The sequence below is a fragment of the Argiope bruennichi genome, chromosome 7 (assembly GCF_947563725.1).
Source record: "Argiope bruennichi chromosome 7, qqArgBrue1.1, whole genome shotgun sequence".
Taxonomy (NCBI): domain Eukaryota; kingdom Metazoa; phylum Arthropoda; class Arachnida; order Araneae; family Araneidae; genus Argiope; species Argiope bruennichi.
The window spans coordinates 65,917,689-65,937,697 of NC_079157.1; the positions used below are offsets into that span (position 1 = coordinate 65,917,689).

General features: G+C 27.6%; 1 protein-coding gene across 1 annotated transcript in view; it reads right to left on the reverse strand.

The window, feature by feature from the left end:
* Window positions 1-2,733: 2,733 nt before the first annotated feature.
* The window catches only part of LOC129975881 (zinc finger protein 233-like), a 30,494-nt gene continuing 13,218 nt past the window's right edge, over window positions 2,734-20,009 (reverse strand). Inside the window, exons 1-3 of the transcript XR_008785054.1 lie at window positions 19,668-19,838; window positions 4,527-4,932; window positions 2,734-4,250 (exon numbers count right to left, since the gene is read on the reverse strand). The gene's annotated coding sequence lies outside the window, so the exon portion shown is untranslated. Of the gene's footprint in view, window positions 4,251-4,526; window positions 4,933-19,667 lie in introns of the transcript that reaches the window.

The window sequence follows — 20,009 nt, forward strand, 5'->3', positions numbered from 1 at the left end:
TCTTGCTCTTTCAAATGGGCTTAGTTATTGTATGTTTAATTCTCTCAAGTATTTATTTATACATTTACTTTTGACTGGTAGCTTTAGAACAATTGATTTTATACTTTATATTTTGATTCTAAGTAAATTCAGTATGGATATAATGTCTTTGAAGCTATTTTCTTTCAAAAGACTATATTTCTTAAAGCATTTTTGTAACAAAAATCCAATTTTTATATTTTTGAATCATATTTGTTTAGAAGCATAGTAGTTTATTCATTTAACTTGAATAAAATATCTACCAATGTTACATTTTTTTAATTCTTTCTTTTAAAGAAGTTTACCAATATTTTCATATTTATGGTTCCATAGTTTTTGTTTGTCATTTCTAAACATAATACTATCTTATATTCTTATATCTATTGTATAATGCGCTTATATAGAATTATTACATATTGAACAATTATTTTCGAGCTTTTTCATTTTACATTAAACAATTTTTTTTGTTTTCTATAATATATTGCATGCTGGGATATTTTAAAAATTTAACCTTTCTTTTTAACTAGGATAATGCTTTGTGAGGGACACTTTTTTTTTCCATATTTTATAGTGGTCCCTAAATCAATAAATAGGTAAGCAAATAAAGTTTTTATGAATAAAGACTCTTAATTTTTATTAAATATTTTGAATGCATATGAGTTTATTACCATTATTTTTATAGTTATGAATACTAAAAAATCTGTATGCAGATTCTGAAAGTTTTTTGGACACCAGCTAGGTTATGAAAGCTTTAAAGAAATCTTATGATGATATTTAACTTAGTCCAAGTAAAGATTTGATTTTTACTTTTGAAAATTTATAATTCCATTCATATGAGCAATGTATAAATTCATATTTCAATTATTCAAGTTTTGATCATGATGATTATTAAGCACATAAATTTAACTTTGTATTTTATATTGCAACAAATAAAACTCTGGTTTAAATTTGATAAATTATATTTTGCCTATCAAGACATAATTTCCTTAAGATAATAATCCTATTGTAAATGAATAAGCAATAATTAATAAATGTAGTTTCTTTATTTTTTAAAATTGAAATGGTAATTGTATTATTTAAATTTTAAATATAAATATTTTTGATTTCTTTATCATTTAAATTAAATATCATGTTTCTAAAACTATACTGTTGCAAACTAAAAAAAATTGTTTCCAATTTAAATCCTCATGAAGTGAACTTGAAATCATACTTGCTTGGGTTAAAAATATGATAAATCTATAGTAACTTGTTGATAAAGAATTTTAATACTGTCAATCACATGCTTCTTTCTTCTTTCTACTGTTTACTTTCTGTATATTACATTCAAGTATGTGAGAACGATAATAGCAAAATGTTTTGTAGTTCTGCAACAAGACAAATAATCATCATATTGCATAATACTTCAATATCTTAATTTGAAAGTTTAAGAAAAGATTGAAGTCATTGAACATTATTAAGACATGCACAAAAAACTTTGTGTAAACATAACACCAAAATTCTTTTCATTATTTCAAGTTTACTTACTGTGCACCCAGGTATATGTAAACAGTATGAATGCTTTCATTAATGAAGTTGCATATCTCTACTATTAACAAAGGTGAATGTATGTGTGTTGGCATTCTGCAAGCAAGACCATTTGAACCAGAGTTACCAAATATATACTTTAAAAGATGTTTCACTTCAGGGCGATGTTTCTGAGAATTTTAATTAGTTAAAAATTTAACACTTTCTCTATAATTATCCTGCAAAAATATTATAGCACAAAAATTATTTGTATGTCATCTTAATTTTTTTTAAAAAAATGTCTTTTTAATAACACTGATTTTTGCAATATATTTTTTTCCATTTAAAAAATTTTAAATGTTATTTTACAACAATATATTTCAATGTTGTATTGAAACTCAGATTGCTTCCATTGTTGTTACTAATATTTCAGCCTCGTTTTCCCCTGTTGTTGATGATCAAGATATAAAAATTTGGCTTATTTAACCACACTGAGTAGATTTCAGTATAATGTATGCTTTTGATGAAATTTTATAGTGCTTGCTAATAAGATTTAACTTCAGAATCAAGTACTGGTGAAAAAACTTCCCATACAAATTGTTCCCATACAAATCTATAAACATTTTATATATCTTCCCTAAATTCTGCTGTTCTTTCTTATGATATAATTTTATGAAGATTTAGATAGAAAATTAGGGAAATGCAAAGCACAGTGATCAGGACAGTAAAGCTTCTAAAATAGTATAAATTATATACCTATTAAGAAATTAAATGTTTAGAAATATTTTGATGATGAAGCCATTAACCTTGGCAAACCAACTGGGGCAACTAGTCTGTGCTAAATTTTAAATCAAATGAGAATTAACGATTTATCATAAAATCTATTTTTGTGTATGCGAATACAATAGCTTAATTTTGATATATGATATTTACATATAGAAAATCTAGGTCAAATTTTGATGTAAAAGGGAAGAGATCTAAAATGTGTATATATTCTCTTCACTTTACTTCAAAACTTAACACTAAATATGCCATATTATAAAAGTATATATGAAAGTCAAAGAATGGACCACTAGTTACTTTGGAGCCCATTTACATATACTTAAAAAAAAATGTATGTTTAAACAGAAAGCAAGAATACTCATGTACAAAATTAAAATTATTTATTCTACACTTTTATATAATTTATTTTTAACAAATAATTCCCATAAATACAAATAATTTCCGTAATAAGTTTTCAAACATAAGGAATCACAGTAGAAAAATATGTATTATATAATTAAAAGTCTATAAAATCAGAAATATATTATGCTATAATTGTAATTTAGTTCCACACAGCTGTAATAGGGGAAAAAATTAAACTCTGAATTGTTTTTAGACACTGCACAGAAATAGATAATGAGCATCCAATACCCTTTGACTACAATTTTTTCCTCTCTTCATTTTCTATGCAAATGAAGTTAATAGATTCTAAATAAAAAAAATTTGCTCCCCCCTCCCCCACCAAAAAAAAAAACTTTTACTAAAAATTATTTTTAATTAATCTTTTTAAAAATCGCTGGGATTTGTATATCCTGTTAGTAGTCAAAGGGTTAAGATATTTTTATCACATTTCTTTAATATATTAGGAACTGTAATTACAATTTTTATTTAAGAATTTGATAGTAAAAAAATTTTTTAATATAGTTTTCAATCTTTTTCTAAAGATGAAAAATGTTTTTTTGGACTAATTAATATATAACATTAATACATCCTAATACAATTGAAAATATGCATTTGTACTTGGCATGTAAAAAAAATAAATCTATAAACAAGTAAAACATTCTTTAAAACTTTCTTCTTTAAATGAACTTTCTTTGTTTCTTTTAACAGTTTAAAGACTTTGTGAATAAAATATAACAATTACATAACTACTAAAACAGATATTCCAACTTTGCATTCTCAGAATAACAATAATTTTGCTTTGGAAGTGAAAACTCTATTGAAATACTTTACTGAAAATATCACACACCATGTTTCTCTTTCCAATGATGTAACATGTGTTTCTTCAAACTTTGATTGCTTTTGTAGGCTTTGTTACAGAAGTCACATCCAAAAGGCTTCTCTTCTGTATGAGACAAAGAATGCCTTTGCAAATTACGTTTTCTTTTGAAACCTTTCCCGCATATCACACATACAAAAGATCTCTGATTTGAATGTGCAAAAGAATGAGCTTTTAAATAGTACTTACAAGGAAATGCCCTATTGCATATCTTACAAATATAAGGTTTTAAATTTGAATGAGTAGCTCGATGTCTCTGCAAATCATATTTAGCAGAAAATGATTTGCCACAAGTCTCACATGCGTGTGATTTTTGTTTCAGATGAGTGAGGGAATGTTTTCTTACCATATAAATTTTGGAATATGCTTTTCCACACACCTCACATGAATAAGATTTCTCTTCTGTATCAGTTTGTAAATTGCTTTGACAAAGTAATGATGGATTACCTGTTTCATGAACATGGTCATCTTTCATGGAAATATGTCCATTTAACTCGATGAATGTTTTGCACATGCTGTTGTTTTCAGTTGATTGAATTAATAAATATTTTCTTAACATTTCACTTTGCTGAAGTAACTCATTTCCACATGTATTGTCTTTGTGTAGAATATTTACTGCTTCTTTATCATTCATATTTGTCAGACATCCACAAATATTTCAATTTCATTAGCAGTATGTAGTTTCTGCCTGTAAAAAAAAACTTTTCAATAGGTTTTCGTCAAAAAAGTTTTTTAAGGAAATAGGTACAGAATTCAGAAGATTTAATTATTACACAGTTATTCAAACAGCTAAGTAATAATTAAATTATAATGCAAATCATAAATTTAGTGAATCAAATGTGATATTAAATCTTTTATAACATACTTTGATTTCAATATTAAAGTATTTAAAAAAAGAATAAACTCTTAGTCCTCTCTGAAAACTACTAAACATCCTTATCAAGTAAATAATAAATTTACTTACTTTAGGACATCACAGTAAAATAAACGAATTTTCATTATTCTCATGTGTCTTTAGCTTTTCTCACCTATGTATTTGTAATTGAAAATCATCAAACATTATGACACAAGTATTTTGCTTTGATGCAGCTCACTTATAAGCATAAAACTGGTGAGTTTCCAAGGTTTCTTTACCTCTAAATTGTATTGTGATAGAATATTTTATGCACATTACCATATTATGGAGGACTGATCATTTTGAAATGCAACCACTTGATGAAGTTAGTACAAATCAAACCATATTCTTCCAACAGCAGCATCAAAGAAGACATATATTTCAAAAGGTTTAGTATGCATTAGGCTGCCCTTTTGTAGAACATAATCTAGGAAATTCATCTCAAGACATTGTTGCTGCCATTATGTCGAAGCACCTAGAAATCAGAGTGATTATCAGAGATTATCAGACCTAATTATCAGAGTGATATGGAAATTTGTAAAAATGCATTTTGATCATTATAACATATTCAACAAATAAACAACATGTAAGAGTATATATATATATAGAGAGATATATATATCTAGAATAATAATTAATGACATATATATGCTGATAATTTGAAGAAAAATTCTATTATATAGCATTAATCATGCAGTATTGCAGATTAGTATTAATCAATAAATTAGCACAAAAGACATTTTTTTTATATCTTACTTAATTTTTAAATAATTGGATACTTGCTAAGCAATATGTGCTATAATTTCTGATTAGCTGTAAAATAAGAATGGAACTGAGGAAATGCAACATTAAGAGAATTTATCTGTTTATTTACCTGCATTTTTAAGAATGAAAATAAAGTTTATTATAACTGTAAGAATGCAGATTCACACAATAGAGTCGCAACAAAAGTACACTTATTGAAGCTGCTGGATCATAATTATGCCAGCAATCATTTCAGAATCATGTCTTAACCATATTAATCAAAATTTTCTTACTAGAGTTCATGTTTCAGAATGATTGTCAGATCGAGGTTGTATATATTTAATTAAAAGTTTTTTAAACTTGCCTTCAGCAGTGTATTGAAAATTTATTATGAAACCCTGAAATATTTTTTTTCATTAATTCACTACTAGATGGTGGTAGATGATTTGCATGGCATTAAAATATAATCAAATTAGCCGAGAATTAATTTTAGAAATATTAAAGTATTTTATTGTTATTAAGAAACACAAAATGTACAGAATTTCGAAATTCTAATACATCAATAAATCAGAGAAAAAATCAATTTCAATACTGCACCTTTGAAAATATAAAATAAGCCAAGCTAATAGAATAGAAGTATATAAATATTAAAAAGTCATTTATATCCTCACCCTGCCATGCAAGCTGTAAGCATCCCAATTCATTCTACATTATAGAGAAAACCATCAACTAGGTACTTTTTTCAACTCAACTAAGCAGCGTTTTTTAGCCTCATTTTATCGAATTGAGAGATGCATATTATTAAATCTTCAAATTGTTTTTTATTGCAATCAGGAATCTAGTAGGATTTTTTTTTAAGCTAATGAGAGGGAAGTAGTCTCAGAGTGTATAAATATCAAATAAACAGCCTACCTGACCTTAAATATAATCTTTGTATTTTATATTATTTCTAAAGCTCTTTTAAATATTGTTCTGATAATTTTTCAAAGAGCACGATCGACAAAAAATATCAGCTCTAAAGTTATTTAACATAAACGGAGTGTAATAACATATGTCTATTCGGGGGGGGGGGAAATTAAGTATTTCCAGTCGTGTGGAAAATACGAAATACATACTCAAAACAAGACAGAAAGTACACACAAAAATATGATCGAAGATACTGCTTGAAAAATTTATCCATGATCTGTTTAATATTATATATATAACTTATGCATATTGTTCATACCATTATTGTATTGTAACGGAAAATAAATTCAAAGTCTGTCTGGATATATATGCGATGAAAAAAGTTCAATAACAAATAACAATCCTTAATTCTACATGAAAACACGCACACACAGGCAACAAAGACATACACAAGAACAGCATTTGTAACAAATCGGTAATATATAACTGTAAAATTACACAGCGCTCGGAAATTCTTCGCTCAGTTACTCTCGACACTCCTGGAACTCTTAATTGATTCAATACTAACTGACTTCTCTTTTGTCTCCCGCCATTTTTATAATTTCCATGACAAAGCAAAGAATTTTCTAGAAAGAAATCACCGAAACTCCTAATGATGCAATGGCTAAGCTTCTTGTAGTTTCTAGAATCTTCGATTCCGTCGCCAATTCTGGGGTCACTGACTCGTTATCGATCGGTGGTATTTGTAAAGCTATCTTCCTTACCAGAAGACTTGCTGTACTGGGAAGCATTATTACAAATTCGTAACAATATATAGATGTATCTGATTCACGCACACATATACTATGATTTTAAAAGTGAATCCAACTAAGTTATTTCTTCTATTGCTAGTGATTTTTATGTTTTCCCCACTTTTTTTTTATCAGTGATTCTCTTTACATATCTAATAATTAAAATGCCTGAAAAATTATATAAATTAGGTACTCGGGAAAAATAGAGCCAATTTTGCCTTGGATTTCTCGTTTTTTTCCAGATACTTTACAACAAATCTCACACATGATGATTTTCTTTTGAATGAACCAGGAAATGATTCTTCAAAACTTTTTGTTACAGAAGTCACATACATAAGGCATCTCTTTTGTGGGAGGTACACATAATGTATTTCTAAATTACCCTTAACTTTAAAACATTTCTCACAAATTTCACATGCATGTGATTTCTTATTTACATGAATTAAGAAATGAGTTTTTGAATTGTATTTCTTTGAAAATGATTTGTTACATAGCTCACAAACATGAAGTTTTATATTTATTTGTCAAAGTAAATGCCTTAAATTACTTTGAAGCCAATTTTTTCCACTTTTTTCACAAATACGAGATATCGCATTTGTATGCAGATGATAATGCTCTTTCAAACCACTTCTCTGAGAAAATATTTTTTTTTCTTCACAATTTAAAATTTTGTAATTATTGCTTGTTTGGCAAGTTCAATTTTGCGGTTTGTTCTCAGTTGTTACGTTTCCTAATTCCGCTGATAATCAGATTTATTGTATTGTTGAATAAGAGAAAAATATCTCTTCCTTCATCTTTCATTTTATCCCTTCTTTGGTAAAATCAACGCTTCCTGGCGCATGCGCAAAAGCAAAGAGGATTTCTATATCTCAGAAAGAGGATATATGAAACCGATATTAATTTACAAAATTCATTCATTTTTATAAATCATCTTTTTAAAAAAAATGTTCTGCTTCTTTTTTTGTTCAGCTTTAAAAAAAAGTTTTAGGAAATCATCTTTTATGAAATAAAAAGAAAAAATTGATGACAAATTTTAATTTCAAGTGTTTTTTTTTGTATGATACAAATAGGTTAAATATTCTCTAATATATAGTTTTTTTGTTTTATTTTTTTCTATGGTTGACAAGCTATAAATTAATGCAATTTTCCTGTCACTGAATAACTTCTTTTATTTTGATACAATACCACGTTATTTTAGCTTAAAAGAAATATTATTGCTGATATTTTCCATCAGCTATTTTTTACTTTGTGTTCGTAATTAATTCTTTTCTGCTAGTGGAATTATCGTTCAGCTATGTTTTGAGTGTTAGTAAATAATATAAATTGGGAAAATAACATAATAAAAAAGACAGATTATTTCATTCTTAAGCTGTTTACCAATATGCATGTGATTTTACACTCTAAGGGGGGGGGGCTCTCTCAAGTGCACTTCGGAGTAAATTTTTTTAAAATTTTAATTAACTGAAAATTGGACGAGATTATTAAGTTTTTCTGAGATAATTTTCTGAGATAATTTAAATTTAATTTCACAAAAATTATTTTTAAATCTATTACAATTTTTAAAAAATCCTTAATGAAATCAATTAATATGTTATTTAGTTTTTTGTCTAAATTATAAAATATTTAAGAAAATATTATTGCACAATTTTCAACAGTACTTTTTATTGTTGCAATAAAATACAAATGGTTTATATTATTCTATTAAATATTTAATCCCGTGATTTTCTTCCACTGTTAAAAGCTAAAGAAGAAGAAAATGTCTGTTTATTGCCTATCCAGTTCATGTAAATAACTAAGAAGATGAAATTATATTGCAGCGAAAGGCGACATGCAATTAGAGGATAGATCACTCGGGCAGTTATATTTTTCATGACACTTGATTTCATTTGAAACATTCATGTATCGAAGAAATGGTACAAAGCTATTAAAGTAATGTGGCTTTAATGTCAACCATAATTTGATACTTAAAATTATTTCATTGAGAAAATCATGGATATTAAATTATACATAAGATTTTTAATTGAAATGAAACAATTAATATTTTCGAGGTGCAAGCTGATCGCCAACGGCAGATGTTAGTAATAAAACAACTTCATTATTAATTTTTTTTTTTTTTTTTTACATATCCCTTAAACAATTATAAATATTGATTAAACAAAAATGAGATTTTAAGATGGACATTTTTTTAAAAAAAATTGTTCTTAGATAAAAGATTAAGAAATATACAACACAAATGCAATATAGAAAATATATTTTATTTTTAATTATTCAGATAAAAATAAATTTTACTGCCATCTACAAAAAACAATACTTGATAAAAGTAATAAAGTGAAATTGAATCATAAGAATTTAAAATAAGATTACACAAACACGATTGAAATTCTTTATTCTACACTCTTAGGAAAGATGTCATTATTTTAATTAATTCATTTTTAACAACAAATCATTTGCATTAGTTATAACATTGTAAACAGGAGAAGTAATTGTAAAAAAAGACATTGTTGAAAACCATGGATAATTTTGTTGGTTATCTCAGATAGATAATGTGCAATTAGAAGACAGATTAATCGGACAGTTAAGTTCTTTATGATGAGGTAAGATTTAAATTTAATAAAAAGATTCGTTATATTAATTAGAATAAGTGAATGTTGTAACATTCCCCGTTTCCCAGTACTGATAAGACATTTACAGCCAGATGTGTCGTCGCTGTTATTTACTAAACTCCTCGAGATAGCCAGATGGTGGATCTTTTCACCTGGGTGGTCTCGCATCTGTTCATTAGCGACTACAGCGAAAGACCACATGTGGGAATTCCTCGTCCAAGAGATATTGAGAGTACCTTCAAAGAGAAAGGGGTGTCCAAACATCTGGATGCTAAATGCTTCTTATTGTGAAAGTACCTTCCCATGACCCACTGGCGCCGCTGAGGGAGCATTTTTGGCCCGATTGGCCGAAAGAGAGCTCAAATGACCAATGCAAATTAAGAGGCAAAGATTGTCGCCGAAATAAAGTGCGGAGATTTTTTTTTAGGAGAAGAGAAGAAACGAATTGCAGGCGGACTGTTGGACTACGCCCACGAGTTCTGAGTCCGAGAACCAACGGATTTTCAAGAAAGCCTTGACTGTTGTGTCTCCTTCTATAGGTGTAAATAACTATTTATTTAACCAAGATTAGAACAAGTTGTTCTTTTGTATATATAGGGCTGTAAAATAAAGAATTGTCTGGAAATTCTGATTCGTTATTTGATCAGTCTAGATCAAGACATTACAATGTTCTTAAAATAGCATGATCGTAATGTCTATCGCAGTTTGATGCTTTAACCCTTTATTTACCCGACCGGATTTAAAGTACCGTTTAAATCCGGCTGATATCTTCACGATATGGTTATTCTTTCTAACAGTATTTGAAAGAACACGAAGAACGTATTTCTAATAGAAAGCAGTAGATCTCAACTACTAAATAACATTAAAAAATCTTATTATTAGTTTAACTAATTAAATTATTTTAATTAATCAAAAAGTTTTTTTTTCTTTCTTCTTCCTGGGTTTATTCTGTACCAAAACTTACCTAATGGTTCAAAAATAAATTTGAAAAATTGATGGTAAAATAATTTGGTAAATAAAGGGTTAAAAATACTTAGTTGTAGGAATCACAAGGTAGGAGAAATTCTAAAAAATTTAATATTTATTCGTCACATTTAGCTTTAAAGTACTTTTTAAATAATTTTATTTTATTTCTCACCCTCCCCCATTTTAGAAAAAAAGTTAGTACTTGTCGGTTGTAAAGGCGACCAAAAAGCGCCAAGAAATCATTTTGCTAATTTTCAGTCGCCAAACTATATAGCATATTATTCGCACGTGATTTGATCTATATTTATTAACATATTTATTATATATATATTTATACACTTGAGTATATTTTTATAATATGGCGAAATTTTTTCGTCGTGCTTTTTGGTCGCCGTTAAACTGACAAATACCAAAAATGTTTGCATATTCTGGTCAAATATACACAAAAATACAAGTAAATTTTACATGCGATTTGAAATATATTGAACGTTGAATCTGCATCTTTGAAATATATTGAACATTGAATAACTGTACAATAATTAAATTACATTGAAGTGCCAAAAGTCATGGGGATAGCAAAAAGCAACTGGCAATAGCATAGTGTAAGAAACGCATAAATAGGTCGAAAATTAACAGGATTTCCATTTTTATAGCCAGCAAGACTTCCATCTATATTGTCACAACAGGAGATAAATTCCTTCCGGGGCTAGGCGTTCCATCGACTCATTCTTAGCAAGGTTTTCATTTTTACTCAAGATATTCGTATGAGAAATTTTCTAACATGGTATAGCTTCACAACAAGGATTAATTTTTTTGCATTTCGCAGACACCGCTACGGGATGTCGCGTTGGAAACATATTTTAAGCTAAAGAGAAATATAATTTTATATTTAAATAATATAAACAGACCTTTATTGTAATTGTAACAATTAATTTTGATTTCTAATCAAAATACCTGCTTTGTCTTTTAAGGGATTTAACCGGCTAAGGCGATAAACATATTATTCTAAGCATCTAATTAGTTTTTGGATAGCAAAAGAGTGTTAAAGGTTAACAAACTTTGGACAGGGAATGCTAGTTGATGGTAAATACATAGAGCATACCATTTCCGAAATTATCAGGGAATTCAACATTTTTCTATTCACAGTATCAAAAATATGCTATGAATGCATTATGTCAGACATTGCCTCCCACCATAGACAACGCAGAGACCGATCGCGTCTACTTAAGGACCAAGATCAGTGCCAAGGACCATGGATCAAGATCAGTGCGAGGAATGATCAGTGTTAACACATAATAAACACTTGTCAAATAATAATGTGGATCATACGAATACATGTCCTCGAAGATAGATACAGAGAAATTCGGCACTGAGAGGATATCCTGGATTCAAATGACCAACTTGAGTGCTTTTATTAACAACGTGCCATCGGCAACAGCACTCGGGAATATAGAGGGTTAGTCTAAAAAATTAAAAAAAATAAAAAAAAATGGTACTTGATAGATAAGACACGATTAAAATTTTTAAGAGCTAATGGTAGGGTTGGAGTGTCCCAGGTTGCTATGGACCCAAATTGTCAATAAGGCACTGTGCAAGCTCCAGTGGATCCATAATAGTGTGGGCTCTTTTTACGTGCCATAAGTTGGGTTCTCAAATAATCTGAATCACTCATTCGCTGGAAAAAATTTTTTTTAGCTCCTTGAAGACCAGCTGCAGCCATTCATGTACCAAAACAAAGATGGAATTTTTCAGAATCACAGTGCATTATGTCGACGGGCCAAAATCGTTCGTGATTGATTTGTGGGACATTTTGAACTATTCTAGTGAATACTTTACCCTTCTAGGTCACCAGACAAGAATCTCGTCGAATATATATGGGACACAATCGAAAACACAGTTCGTGGCCAAACTTCTGCACCGGCAACATGCTACAATCGTGGACGGTCGTGGGGGCATTATGGCTTAATATTTCTTCAGGTGTCTTCTGGCGACATGCTGAATTAATGCCAAGACAAACTGCGGCATTTCATTGGACAAAAGGAGGACCCATATGATACTAAGAAATATCCTATGATTTTTGGCACTTCAGGATATTTTTTTAAAGCATCAGTAAAACCTGTTCTGCTTATTTGTAAATGTTTTCCTGAACATTTTTAGAAAATAACATCAGATAAAACAGATGCTCCCAAGATATTCAAAATTGACAAACACAAAACACTATCAATCTTGCTTTGGAAATTAAAACTCTCAGAGATATGTCAAAGATATTTTTACACACGATTTTTCTCTTTAGAATGAACCAGGAGATGATTTTTCAAAGTCTGATTGTTTTTGTATGCTTTGGCACAAAAATCGCATCCGTAAGGCTTCTCTTCTGTATGAGACAAAGAATGTCTTTGCAAATTACGTTTTCTTTTAAAACTTTTCCGGCAGATTGCGCATACAAATGACCTCTGATTTGAATGCACAAAAGAATGAGCTTTTAAATATGATTCACGAGGAAATGTCTTGCTGCATATCTTGCATATATATGGTTTTGCATTTGATTTATGCATATCAGATTTCTCATTTGCATGTATCTGCAAATGAACTTGTAAATTAGATTTTTGAAAAAATGATTTTCTGCATATCTCACATATGAAAGTTTTTATATTTTTATGAATAAGTAAGTGTTTATTTAAATTGCTCTTTGAAGTAAAAGCTCTACCACAGCTTTCACATATATAAGGCTTTTCCTTTATATGAATAAGTAAGTGCTGGTCCAAATTCAGCTTTGAAGTGAATGCTTTGCCACAACTTTCACACACATAAGGTTTCTCATTTCTATAAGTAAGTAAGTGTTTATTTAAATTGCTCTTTGAAGTAAATGCTTTGCCACAGCTTTCACACACATAAGGTTTTTCATTTATATGTATAACTAAGTGTTGATCCAAATTCATCTTTGATGTGAATGCTTTGTCACAATTTTCACATATGTAAGGTTTCTCATTTGTATGAATAACTAAGTGTTGACCCAAATTCATCTTTGAAATGAGCACTTTTGTTATACACATGAGATTTTTTTTTATTTGTATGAAGATGATAATGCTCTTTCAAATCACTGCTCTGAGAAAACGTTTTGCTGCATAGTTCACCCACATGTAATTTTATGTTCACATGAATTAAATTTTTTTCTAATTTATATCTAAATTATATTAAAATTGTTTCTAATTTATATCGTTCATTGGCAATAAATGAATAGTATGGTCAGAGATTTTACATCGATGCAGAGCAACAAATTTGATCAACATGAAATTCAAGAATTTTCAGAAACTTTCCATCATCACCAATTAGTTTTTTAGTACGATTTTCTTACATTAATTTCACACCTGATCGAAGTATGATTATGGACAAATTTTCCTACATCACAGTCAGATAACGAAATCTGTATAATAAATATTTCATTCTTCCACCAACAACACTAAACATTACACTTAGCAATTACTAGTTTCTCATTCATAGAAGATCATTTCATGAATCCAAACTTTTTTTTAAAAACCGAGATCAAAGCATTGGAACTCTGCCACTATGTCAAAGTAGTGCTAACCTGCAAATGCGACGTATTATGAGAAGGATACAGATAAGAAAACATATTTACATTCTAATTGCAGAACAATTCGGTTTTAACGGCGACCAAAAAGTGCCTAGAAAAAATATACTCAAGTGCATTATTATATTTGATGAAAAATTTTGAACGTGCGTATCACATGCTTTATAGTTAGACGATTGAAATCGCTAAATTGGCGACATTTTTTCTTGGCGCTTTTTGGTCGCTGTTACAACCGACAAGTTCCCTCGTTACTTTAATTCAGCACATACATAAATAGAAACGACATCAAACACAGTAAGAAAATAATATTAAATAACAAACGTTCCAATTAATTATTTTGAGAAATTTGAAAAAAGTTATACATTTATGATAGGTTATGCAATTTTGTTCGATTAGATACATTCTGTTTGTCTTAACAAATGAATTTCAACGAATTAAGGCACAAAAACTAATAATTAGCTAAATTTATTTATCTTATATTTAGAACAGTCCTATCTTTTTTTTTTTTTTTTTTTTCCCTAAAAAATTAGTCTTTTAGATAGATATTCGATCTCTAGATTGTGTAATACAAAAATTATTCAAAACCGTTTACCGGACAGATTATTAGATCTTGAATTACCAAACTTGACACATAATTTCTTCTTAAGTAGTAAAATTCTCTAAAAAATATTATTTTTAGAGAATAGATATTTAATAAAATCAAAATTAATTGAAATTTAAATGTGTTGCTTATTAACTTTGGAGCGGCCCAAATCAAGCCTAAAATTTCATGCTGCAACTGTTCAGCGTTTTTTTTTTTTCCCCCTCTTTCGGATAAACTTTGATATACAGTCATTTGGTGCCTTGCGAAATTGGCAATTTTTCGGTGGCACTTTTGCTACCGTTATGTTACTACTGCCGCTCGCGCCACATTTGGCTAAATTCGTTAAAATTTGGCGATAAACTATTAGACGAAAATGACTGTATATCATAGATGTTCCTCCCTTTCTTAAACTGGTTACTTGTTTTCAAATTTTTTCCCCCTAGCATAGTCTAAAACTCCTCTAAACAGTAACGTCTTCAAATCTTTCCATATATCCCCATATGAAAAATTCTCTGAAGAGCAGAAATGGAAATATGATTAATAATAATGCCCATTTTAGTGTAAAATGTTCGTTTTCAAAGACCAAAGCAAAGCTAACGTAAACTGGAAAAAATATTATAAATTAGCAATTTGAAACAATTGCATTGCCTCTTATCAGCTTTTTAAAAAGTTTTGACTTACAAATCATTTTTATGTCAAAATGATAATGATTTGTTTTTATGATAATGAGAAGATATTTCTATGATGATGATTTGTTTATGTTTTCAAACCTGCTTCTTCTTTTGTTTAGTCTTCACGTAGAAAAAAAAATATTCTATTAAAAACATTGGGAGAAAGATCTTTATTGAATTATTTATATAGTTAATGTTAATTAGGTACCATGTTTTTCAGGTATTTAGTTAACTGTCTTTTATTTTAGTAGCTAAAAAGTTATAAAAACATAAGAAATTCAATGATGAACTACAAATACATTATAAGGTTGTTAATTTATCAAATATAAATTCAAACTGTCAATAGATTTAAAAAATTTCAGAAAGTTATTCATATAGTTTGAGCTTTGTCCTTTCTCTAACACATATTTTGATAAACTAGTTTTAAAAACAGAATGGCTGTTTTTCAAATCATAATTATATTTTTATAATAACTATTTGCTAAAAACTGTTTACTATAGAATTTAACTCTAGAAATACCCATGAAAATGAAAGGTGAAAAAGGTAATTTTCCTAGTGGTCACAAAACTGATTCTAAAAATAAATACCATTATAAAGAATACCAAGATTAAATCATTTTAATTAATTCCTGCAATGTATTACACTTGGATGTTTGTAACAAATATTATCTCCACAAAACAGTAGGGATATTTAGAAAATTTTTACAATTTATACTGTACTTGTTATAAGTGCTTCAAAGGAATAAATTAATTTATTAGCCAATAAATTTAGGTTCATCAATTTAGAACCATTTAAATAAATTTAGATCCATCATTTAGTTGTAATTATTAAAAGTAGTATTAGGATATGATTCAGAATAATAAAAGCTTGATTTAAAATGAGAATTTATCAAATATAAAGAATGAATATGTCCCAAAGAAGACTGACACTTTTTCAAGTAGATTTTCAAACAAATTATGAGGACTATTTAAGCTATTCTTTCAAAAGATTCATTTCTGGAATTTTTAAATGAACTTTTTGTGATAGTATTAAATGTTTTCAATAGGATAATATTACAGATAAAAAAGATTATCAATGAATAGAAATCTCATAACTTTAAAAACAAAGATTACTATATTTCAGCTGTATCCAGCAAGGGCAACATTTTATTTATTACTGTAGTGAATATATTTAATTTAAATACGAATATAAAAATTTTATGCCAATTTCTGATTTTTAATGACTTAGATAATTTATTTCAAAAATCAAATTTATGTAAGATAGCATGCCAGATTTTCACTTGACAGAAAGGTTATTTTTTACACCTGCTTTTCATTAGCAAAGGTGAGTATTAGCCATTACATCCTTCAAATCTTGATTTTTTTTAACCATGATGTCAAGAGAAATAGAGCAAATCCATGAATGGATAGTCACACCTTTAGTAACAATGCAACTACTTACTTTCCCTATATTATTAATACTTTATTTTCAATATATTACTATCAATACCATACTTTGCTTTCAATATATTATTAATGAGGATGATAGACATTTCAAGATCACTGTCATTTGATTTCTATTAACTTTAGAATGACAAAAAGTTTCTGAAGCTGAAGTATATTTGGAAGTTATAAATCCATGCAATTAAATATTTTATAATGCATTTTATAAATACACAAAGAATAAAATTTCTATCTAATTCATTAATCTGCAAGAATAACTCAAATATCTGTTGCACAATACTTATTGATTCATTTTACAAATAGGATATTTTATGTGTTTTCAGATGAATATTTTCTATTTTCCTACAAAGCACAAATGAGACAATATTTTATAAAAGCATATTGCAGAATATATGACTTATTTCACTATAGTATTTAGAGTAATTCCACTTATTACAGAGAGACAAAAGTTAAACTAATTTATATATTTAAGTTATTTAAAAATGTAATATTTAAGGTTATGTGACAAACTATCAATTTAAACTATATAATTTGTTTATTTTTACTTCTCTAAAACATTTTATACATCATTTCATAAAGATCCATTAAAAAGAAAATCTTAATCTCAGTATAAAATCCTTTATTCTTGGAATGCTCAATAACATCAAGTTTATAGTTTTGGAATAATAAATCAACTGTCTTTATAAAATTTTTCTTTTAATCAAATTGTTTTAAAATATACAATTCATGCATGCACAAAAAGTCAGCAATCCACAGAGCTAATATATATAAATGAAGTAAATAAGTAAGACCGTAAAATTGCCTTTTCAAAACTTAATAAAACTTGAAGTAAATATCTAGTTTAGTTTATGCTGTGCAAAATTAAATAAAATATAAAAAATTCTGTTTAAATGAAAATTATTTTTATAAAAATCTGAACGTTAACAATTTATTCTGTTAAATTAATTTTTTTTTTTTTTAACCAAAAGATCTATATGTAGAGAGAGAGAAAGATTGAAATATTGAAACAGAGCTGTTTTAGGTACTAAATTTGTCACTAATAAGCTAAACCAAAGATAAATATTGGTGGATAAACATAACAGAAACGAAGTTTATAAAAAAAATAATCTTGCTCTTATAATTTAAAAAGGAAGTATACAAATTCTGATGAAGGGGAAAAAAAAAAAACATAGTGGAACAAATACCCTGATGAGCAACGCATATCAAAGTGCGACCATGAAAAGGAATGGAAATATAAGAAATAAGGTTTCTATTTATATATAAATTGAATACTGAGTAATTTAAGTTCAAATTTAAATGATGATGCAATGTTTAGAAAGAAATAAAAGCTGCCTTATACATCAATAAATAGTTATTTAACAAATTTCAAAAGCAATGTTTATTACAAAATAATTAAATATTTAAAAATAAAACTAAATAATAAATTTTTTCACAGGATTAAGAAATATATTAAATGGACAAGTTGAATTTTGCAAGCCATTGTAATATTAAAGCCTGCAAAAACATAGAAAGAATACAATTTTAGTACAGTATTGAAATTAATATTACAATACTGTATTAACTGTACTCCAAAAAGCTTATACCTCTCAGTAGAAAACAAGAAAATAATTTTTATAAATTTGATATTTGGTTAGAATTGCAAAATAAAATCTAGTAATAGTGCAAAAACTTGTACACGTGCACACACAAACACACATAAAGGAACTTTTGGGAAACTTTAGTTCTTAGAAGTGAAAAAAAGTTTACTTTATTAATATATCACAGGAAGCAGTTGCTTAAAAAAAAAAGTCAGAAACCTACAGTTTGAAAAATAAATTTCCTGATGTCAAAATAAAAGAAAGAACTTTTTATAGTTTATATAGGGAGCATTTTCGCATATATTGTAATTCCGAATGCAGAAATACATTATGAAATGAGTATAAATTAATAAAACATTTTCAAAGACTACTAAATCATTCTATTGAGATAAAAATTCCAAACATGAAAATAAGTAAATAACTTTTAGTCTACATTTTTTCTTGCAGAAAAACGATTCTATTTACTTCATTCAAATATCATTAAGAATTTACAACACCTTTAAACTAAAAATGAAATTTGTGCTTTTAATTTTAACTATATATAAAAATTCTTTAAAAAAATTTTCATTTTCAAGAAGCATTTTATTAGATGTACAGCAAGAAAATTATTAGTTATTATCGGCAATAACAATATTTTCATCAATATTTGACTTTGAGATTTAATCATATAATTAATCTTTCTCTTATTTCTAAATAAAACTTGATTATTCTTAGCTAAACATTAATTTTATATAATATAATTCTGAACTAAAATGCTTCAACAATTCATAAAATATGCTTTTTAAGTTTGCATTTAATTTATAAAAATTAAAAGTGTAGTGTTAAACAAAGTGATTAAATATTTTTTCCACAGTATACATATATAAAACTGACTTGGTATATACAAGGAAGAATTGGAATGAATAAAATATTCCTTTTAATATATTACATATATTTCACAGCAGTTTATTTTAGTTCATAATTTTTGCCTTTATTATTACTGTCCCCCCCCCACACAAAAGCTAACTTTTACAAATGTATCAATGAAGTAAATTCATTTAAAATAATAAATTTAAAAAAAATATTCCTTGAAATATTTTATTTAAGCAGTATTGCAAAAATGAATTGAACAATTAACAACGATACAGTTTATGAGATATCTACATTTAACAGAATTTCAAACAAAGTAAAACTATTCATTTATAATTGTAATATATTAAGCCCAAATACAATTTGTCTGCATTAATTTTTTGTTAAACAAAGTGCAAAGACACAAAGTAGTATCAATACTTCATGAAAAACTTTAAAAAAAAAGGAACATTTCAAATGATAAGTAAAACAATTAGTAAATAGACTCACTTTTAATTTTCAATCACATATTATCTAAGTGGATCTCGGATGATGGAATGGTTATTTGCCAAATCGCCATACAATTTCTATATTAAACTGTTGAATATTCGATTAAACGCCAAATCACAACAGGGTAAATCGCCAAATTTTTCGGTGTTTTCTTTTTTACGCTTTGCATTGAGTTGAGTTAATGCTGCTGGAACGGATATTATTATGAACCCTTTCGAATCCGAATCTTCTCTACCAGCAGAAATTTATTCACTTGCAGTTTATTACGATTATCTATTTATATTTTTTCTAGGAATATAAAAATAAACCCTAACATTTCAAAATACAATGTACATTCAGTTA